The following is an 8,718-nucleotide window of genomic DNA, read 5'->3' as shown; positions in this document are numbered from 1 at the left end:
ATACCCGTGTATATTCAGCAGTATCATTTTCTGGGGATAACTAGAAAGTGAAGGCTGGACGGGTGAGGAGTGCTGAGAGACGCAACGTATTATGGCCCTAGCAAACTGGGTACAAGACCACTGTGCCATTACTCAATGGGCCAGTTACAAGGGAGAGCTCCCAAACTGGCCCATTTACACTATGGCTGTGCCCAGGGAACCATTGCTTTGCTCCTTTAAGACTCGGAATGCTGGGATATAACGGTATTCTACAATGACGACGGAGGCCATAGAGGGGGCATCTGGGGGCACTCACCAAGGTCAGGTTAATAATACGTCCCTGACTAAGAGAAAGATGTATTTTACAGAAATTTGGACTTCTGACATAATTAGTTGGGCCAAAGAAAAGTACTGAATAAGATATGGAAGAGTCTCCAGCAAGGTGGACAATTATCCCAAACCTCTACTTGTTTAGAGAAGAGGGAGATACTGGATCCTCTTACCTAATTCCCCAAATACATATCAATTCAACTGAATCACAGAAATATAGAATTTGCCGGCAGATCAGCCACATTCGGCCTCATCTAGTCTACCCATTCTTCCCACTGTAAAGACTCAGACCATAATCAGTGGTTGGTCTCGTCTTAGATCCAGGAGCCGTATGTCTATCCCATGCATGTTTAAATTCCCTCGCTGTATTACCCTCTACCACTTCTGCTGGGACGCTCCTTCTATCTAACGTCCTTAAATTACACCTAAGGCTCTGACCTTCTAGTTTTCGAATCATGCCATGCTGTCTTTTTAATGTAACCGTTTAGAGAGCATATGGCTATCTAATCACCCATGATGCAAACGCTGTGATATGTCAACTCCTGTGTATGTACTGCATAGTTCAGCGAGCAGAGCGGAATTTCTCACGTTGAGTGGGTTTTGATGTAAGGCAATAGCAGAAAATAACAGAAGGGGCCGGTGGTCTGCGGAGCCCGGCGCTCTCTCAACCTCCGCCACATGGGGAGTCATGTTAATTATTCATTGAATGTAGAAGATGTTAACCAGAGGGCTAAGCGAGGGAGAAACACCATTCGGAGAATGTAAACCCGTAGCCACCAGCTGTTCGTCACTTCCCAAAAGAAATGTTCTCCAATACATCATTTGTGTTAACAGCTTCACAATAACGTCTAGGAAAGATAAATGCTCTTGGCTAACCTTTATTTATGACGGGAGTAAGGTGCATAATTAGAGTACGTGAGGGTGGCTGGGATTATTTATGACTTAACACACACAAGTATGTTATAGGAATATTATCTTCTGAAGCGATAAAAGCCCTTTGGGTTGGGTGGCCAGATCCCACCTTTAGCTTGAGATGCTTACAGAAGCCGGATGGGACACCATGCCTTTGAAAGAAGTGCGGTGATGATCACTAGCGAGGTGGGTTATTAAAGAAAAAAAGCAGACATGTTTATAGAAGGTAGGGCGCGTAGACAAGAGACCCTTGATTTAACGAGTAGAAGAGACCTCCCAAGTTTATTTCTCCCAGGAAATTTAGTAGAGAGTAATACAGTGCGGGGTTTTAAACATGGCGTCCCTACTGTTTACTAGAAATACTACTTCCAAAGTGCCCTGAAATTCCTAGGATTTAAAGAATTTATATACCAGCTATTTCATCATTCGGGATACCCCAGCGGACCACTCAATACCATTTTTTAATTGCGAAAAAATATGAATTTAATAAAACATTGTTAGATTTTGACACCAAGACCTACATTGGATCGAGTCTGATTTATTGTGATTTTGTTAAAGCTCATCATATGTTATATTTAACCCTTTCAGCAACAGTAATTACGAGGTGCGTATATTTGCATAAATTATTTTATTCTGTAGCTGGCACCATTTTGTCATCAAACCCTCATCATAGCTGGGAACTTCTCGGGGTAACCAATGGGCAAGGAGGATACTGGATGAATAAAGTTTAACACGTTATGCGCCGTGCTGGCGCTTACTCATAAGCTAAAGATCTAGTGCAAAATTAGCTATTTAAATCACGTTTTCAGTGAATCATGTGATACAAGCAGATGTGCAACCAATCACAGTTGACAATCATAAGCAATCAAGATAAGATATTCTTAACAAAAAAAATATGGAGACGTAGTTGAAAGAGCAACTTGTAAAAAAAGAAAAAAATAGCTTAATATGTTTTATAAAAATGTTAAGTCCCAAACCTGTATCCTCCTTGCCCATTTGTTTTCGTTTTCACTTTATTAAATATTAGAAGTGAAGCAAATTCGGAGTTCTCTACTTTTTCATCGACTTCGGTTGGTGCTGCCTTGGAGGAAACCCTGTGAGAGTAACCCTGCTGGATCCATACGAGCTTCAGACTTACATTTGCCGGCGCCTCCCCAGACAGCAAGTCAGCAAGTCTTAAACTAGCAAGAACTCACCCTCCTCTGGGGAAATGGCTCTGCGTAGAGGCAGGCTTGCCCCAAAAAGCCTTTAGTGGGAGAGAAGTGGGCGGGGAGCAGGCAGAATGAGGGCGGGGAGTAGGGAAAATGTGAGCGGGGAGTAGGCAGAGTGTTGGTGGCGAGTGGGAGTAGCCACAACGGTGAAAGACGAAACTGGCCTGTAGACCTGGGGAAGCAGCGCTGCACCCAGAGACCCCGGGTCAGTCCTAGAGGGTTCCCAGGTATGGATCTAAATACAGATTGGGGGTTTGTATTGATTTGTGAATATCTAAAAGGGAACTATTAGGGATGGTTTATTAATGTCATTATTTAACATATAAGAAGTATAATAAAGGAGCCCTGGGCAAGGGCTTTTGGTGCCAGGGACAGGGCAAGAGGCCCTGCCTAGCAATCAGATCCACTTCCAGAAGGGGAAGCAGGTGCATCGATGCAGGGTCGGTTTTGCTTGCCCCTCATTACCCCACATTAAAGACGGTTCTTCCCTTAATATTGAGTAAGACTAAAATCTTGTACTTGTTAAAGGGACACTCCAGCCGTCGTATGATGCGCATATGATAGTGGAGAGGTCCCTTTAAACTTATGTGGCGTCCCTCTTGTAAATACACCAAGGGATTTTCCTTTCTCCTGTTTGCTGGGCAAAAGATGCGTTCAGATGATATTATTATTAATAATAAAAAAAAGATAATAATGGATATTAACCAAAAGAATAGATTTTATACTTTAACCCCTTAAGGACCAGGCTGTGTTTTACCTTTTGTACCATTGGGACCGAGGCTGTTTTAATACTTTTGCGGTGTTCGTGTTTAGATGTAATTTTCTCTTCACTCATTTAGTGAACCCACACAAATTATATGTTGTTTTTTTCAGGACAAGAAGGGCTTTCTTCAGATACCATTGTTTTAATCATATTATCTAATTTCCCATAAAAAAAGTAATAAAATATGATGAAAAATGTAAAAAAACCCCACATTTTCTGACTTTTACCCCAAAAATCTTTTACTCATCCAAAAAAGCTAATGAAAAACCCTACTAAATATATTCTACTATTTGTCCTGAGTTTAGAAATACCCAATGTTTTTATGTTTTTTTTGCTTTTTTCTGCACGTTATGGAGCATTAAGTACAGGTAGCGTTTTGCTATTTCAAAACCATTTTTTCCAAATCTGGTAATTCTTCCCCCCATGTGCCATTTCGGGTATCTTTGAAGCCGGCCAATGCAATTTACCCCATCAAATCATATATTTTTGAAAACTAGACACCCCAAGGTATTTCAAATGCTAGTATTTTAACCCTTTCCATGCATGAGATTCTACCACCAGCCTTTGCCACACTTTGTGTTAGTATTTTTTTGGTATTTTTTTTTACACAAATTGTACTTTGGGTATACATTTATAGCTCCAGGTATACGTCACTATCAAACAACACCCTAATATGTGTTCAATAACATCTCTCGAGTACAGTGATACCACCCATGCATGGGTTTGACTGCTGTTTGGGGTTAAAAGGCCACATTTGGGAAGTGCGCTTTTTTTTCCCCCCATTTCGGTCAGTCTGTGCCTATGCCCTATCTTTGAGCCCGGCCACTCCAATTTACCCCATCAAACCATTCATTTTTTTAAATTAGACACCCCTTGGGTATTTGAAATGCTTTTATTTAAATTTTTCCACGTCAGGATTTTTGGGAAGATACAGCGCTAATTTTAGCACTTGCTCATAATAATAAACTTTATTTTTTAATTTTATTTATTTTACTCTTTTTGGACTTTTTTTTTACATTTTGCTGGAACTGGATAGTTCCTCTAAAGCATAATAATTTTTAAATGTTACCATGTTTTTTTTAAGCTTTTTCTTTTTTTATTTTTTATTTTTTTAATTTTTTTATTTTTTTTTAAATATTTTACTAATCACATAGTACCTGTATTCAACCAGCAAGTGGAGCCAGAGTTCTCTAGAAGGTCAGGAGACCGTCTAGCGAACTTTTTCAACTGTATTATTTTTTTTCCCGGGCCGCCGCCATCTTGCGGATGGTGAAGACTGCGTGCAGCTGCGGCTGTGACCGCTCTCCGGAGCGGTCACAGTCCATCAAGAGGTAAGTGTTTGGTGTCGCTGGATGCCTCCTGATCGAGCCATTCCAGCGACACCATTGAAGTTTAGGAGGTGATCGTTGATCGCCTCCTAAACGCTTTTAAAACGGGCGTCCGCCGCCATACAATGTATGGCGGCTGTTGACGCCCCGGGGAGGGGCCAGACATGGCCCATCATGCCGATCTCAGTGTTGCTGAATGCCTCGACATCGAGGCATTACAGCAACACCGTTTAAGCTTAGAAAGTGATCATTGATCACTTTCTAAGCTTGTTTAAGTCTGATGACGTGTCAGGCACGTCATAGGTCGTTAAGTGACCGTTTTGCATGACGTGCCTGACCCGGCAATGGACGTTAAGGGGTTAATATGCATTCTTCTTTGGTGAAGCTGTCAGGGATATTATTCCGTCCCTTTAAGCACCCTTCCGTTCAGATGCATTATATCAATAATAATTCCCGTTCACATACATATAAAATAATATATATATATAATATATATATATACATATATATATATATACATACATACACAAACATATACATACCGTATACTTATTGCTCATGTTTAGTTCAACCCAGCCATGTTCCCTATTCCTGTTACCGTTTTCTTTTTACCTCTCCTGCTCTTGAATATTAATATTTCAAAGTCGAGATTTATTACGTAACGCATATTTCTCAGCGTTGCAATACTTGGCAGCATTAAATGACAAAGTTAGAAAAGTTAGTGGAACAGCCTAAAAAGGCGAGCTGCAGACATGTCTGAGAGCAAAGCTAAAAAAAATAAAAATATCTTTACAGCCTTCAAACCGCTGTCTTTATTTAACGTATAACCGTCTCATCCGTCATCACGAGACGTCGTGTCGCGCAGCTCATAAAAACTCTCATAGTTACTCTCGCAGGTCACTAAAAGGCAAATGTTCCCGAGATAGAGCTGAGAATCGGAATCGACTCCATATTCCACGCTGACTTAAGTACAGTCAGCAGTGGTTAGTTTGGTAAAATTCTGATTATAGGCTGAGCCGGGGCCAGGCTGGAGATGACGAGGAGGCACTTGGGACATTAGTCATGGTTTTATGCCCCCGTAGCATGCGGCCGGTCATATCCAGCCGGCATGCAGCCACACACTATGGGTATAATATTGGCAATATTTAATTAGATAAATATTATAGATATATTGTTTGTCCAGCACATCCCACAGAGGCTCGATTGGATTGAGATCTGGGGAATTTGGAGGCCAAGTCAACACCTTGAACTCATTGGGTTCCTCAAACCATTTGTGAACCATTTTTGTTTTGTGGCCGGGGGCATTATCCTGCTGAAAGAGGCCGTCAGGGAATACCGTGAAAGGGTTACATGGTCTGCAGCAATGCTTAAGTAGGTGGTACATGTCAAAGTAACGTCCACATGAATGGCCGGACCCAAGGTTTCCCAGCAGAACATTGCCCAAAGCATCGCTCTGCCTCCGCTGGTCCTTGTCAAAGTCGCTCAGATCCTTTCGCTGCCCGTTGAGTGGCCATCTTTGAGTGGTATGTATAATCTCTAAGACCAAGTCCTACATGCATCATGCCCTTAATGTTTGGGGAAAAAAGGCAGGTTTTACAGTTTAAAATAAGCTGGTATTTTTTATGCGACTGGGCGTTCTCTTATCAGAACTCGAAGCATGTTATAGAATTGTCTCCTGGCCAACTCCTTTAACCCCTTCGTGACAAAGGCTGATTTTACTTTTTGTACCCTTCGTGACAATGGCCGTTTTAACATTTCTGCGCTGCTCGTGTTTAGCTGTAATTTTCTTCTTTCCCGTTTACTGAACCCACACACATTAGATATTGTTTTTTTCAGGACAAGAAGGGCTTTCTTTAGATGACATTGTTTTGATTGTATCATATGATTTACTATTAAAAAAAGTATAAAATATGGTGAAAAATTTAGAAAAAAATTACTGTTTCTAACTTTTAGTTGAAAAATCTTTTACTCATCTATAAAAGGTAATAAAAAAACCTGCTAAATAGATTCTAATATTTGTCCTGAGTTTAGAAATACCTAATGTTTTTATGTTTTTTTGGTTTTTTTCTGCACGTTATGGAGCAATAAGTACAGGTAGCGTTTTGCTATTTCAAAGCCATTTTTTCCAAATCTGGTAATTCTTCCCCCCATGTGCCATTTCGGGTATCTTTGAAGCCGGCCAATGCAATTTACCCCATCAAATCATATATTTTTGAAAACTAGACAGCCCAGGGTATTCCAAATGCTGGTATTTTAACCCTTTCCAAGCACTTATTCTACCATCAGCCTTTGTCAAACTTTATGGTAGTAATTTTTTTGCATTTGTTTTTTCACACACATTTTACTTTAGGTATGAATAAACAGGTTCTGGTATATGTCACTATCAAAAAACACCCCAATATGTGTTTAGCAACATCTCCTGAGTACAGCGATACCTCACATGAATGATTTTGCCTGGCTGTTTGGGGGCAAAAGGGCCACATTTGGGGCATGCACATTTTTCAATGTTGAACTTTGGCATTTGGGGATCCACTGCCCATGCCCTATTTGGTACATCTTTGAGCCGGGCCATTTCAGTGTGCCCAATAAAGCTATATATTTTTGAAAACTAGACACCCCAGGGTATTTCAAATGCTAGTATTTTAACTCTTTGCATGCACACATTTTACCACGAGCATTTTTTCAAAGTTTGCAGTAGTATTTTTGTGTGTGTATTTTTCCCACACACACCTACTTTATGTATGAATTTACAGCTCCTGGTATATGCCGCTGTCACACGACACCCCAAAATGTGTTCAGCAACATCTCCTGAATACAGCGATACCCCACATGCATGGGTTTATCATTTTTGGGGGGAACTAAAAGGCCACATTTGGTACGTGAGCATTTTTCTAATTGGAAATTAGATGTGTGACCATCCTTCCCCCCGTGTTAATTGGGACCTTGTTGAACCCGGCCAATTCAATTTACCCCATCAAATCATACATTTTTTAAAAGTAGACACCCCATGGGCATTTAATATGCCAGTATTTAAAATATTGTTTTAAGCTAATATGCTAATTTTAGGACTTGCTCACAAAAATATATTTTTTATATATATATTTTTTTTTTTTGCCTTTTTTTTTTATTTTTTTAACATTTTTTTTCAACTTGAAGGTTCCCCTGATAGTGACATCAGTGGGAAATTATTTTTACATTTTACTGGTTTTTTACTATTTTTTTTCTAATTATTATTAATTTTATTTTATTTTTAATTTATTTTTTCTAATCACACTGTGATTAGAAAGCTGAGCTCCATTGACTTGCAAGGTTGAATGCAGTACCTGTAATCAACCTGCAAGTGGAGCCAGAGTTCTCTAGAGGGTCAGGAGACCGTCTAGCAAACTTTTTAGACTTTATTGTTTTTCTTAATTGAATTTTCCCGGACCGCCGCCATCTTGCTGATGGCGAAGATCACCGGCAGCTGCGGCTGTGACCGCTCTCCGGAGCGGTCACAGTCCATCCCCAGGTAAGTGTTTGGTGTCGCTGGATGCCTCCTGATCGAGGCATTCCAGCGACACCATTTAAGTTGATCGCCTCCTAAACGCTTTTAAAACGGGCGTCCTCCGCCATACAAAGTATGGCGGATGTTGACGCCCCGGGGAGGGGCCAGAGATGGCCCCTTTGTGCCGATAATGGCATTGCTGAATGCCTCGAGGTCAAGGCATTACAGCAACGCCGTTTCGGTGCTGAAAGCGAAAATAGATCGCTTTCTGCACCCGTTTAATGACGTGCCGGTCCTGGCACGTCATTTGTCGTTATCGACTTGAATTTCCGTGACGTGCCCGGACCGGCAATTGTCATCAAGGGGTTAAAGAGGAGCAGATAGAAACGTTGTTGCCGGAAGCATCCCCGGTTTTTCCAGATTAGCGTATCAATGTACGCTTCCCTTTCTGGATCTCCGCTAAACAGCGTCGTCTGAAAGTGTTTAATCTAAAACGGAAAATATGGGGTGGAGCGGTGACCCCCGTATAAATGCAACACTAAAACTGTGCAACTCATTCAAAATAATTTCAACTAATGGAATGGACTTCATTAGCATCGCCATAAAGCATCAGCTCAGTGTGGTGTTTGAGCCGGGAAAGTCACCCAAAATATCACATGACTGACAACAATGGCGGCCTCCAGGTCTGCAGATAAAGGGAGTTTTTGGGGG

Source organism: Sceloporus occidentalis, unplaced genomic scaffold (genome assembly GCF_023333645.1).
Source record: "Sceloporus occidentalis isolate IW3139 unplaced genomic scaffold, rSceOcc1.0.p SCAF_132, whole genome shotgun sequence".
NCBI classification, from domain to species: domain Eukaryota; kingdom Metazoa; phylum Chordata; class Lepidosauria; order Squamata; family Phrynosomatidae; genus Sceloporus; species Sceloporus occidentalis.
The sequence above is the reverse complement of the archived record's forward strand: the minus strand, read 5'-3'. Positions refer to the sequence as shown.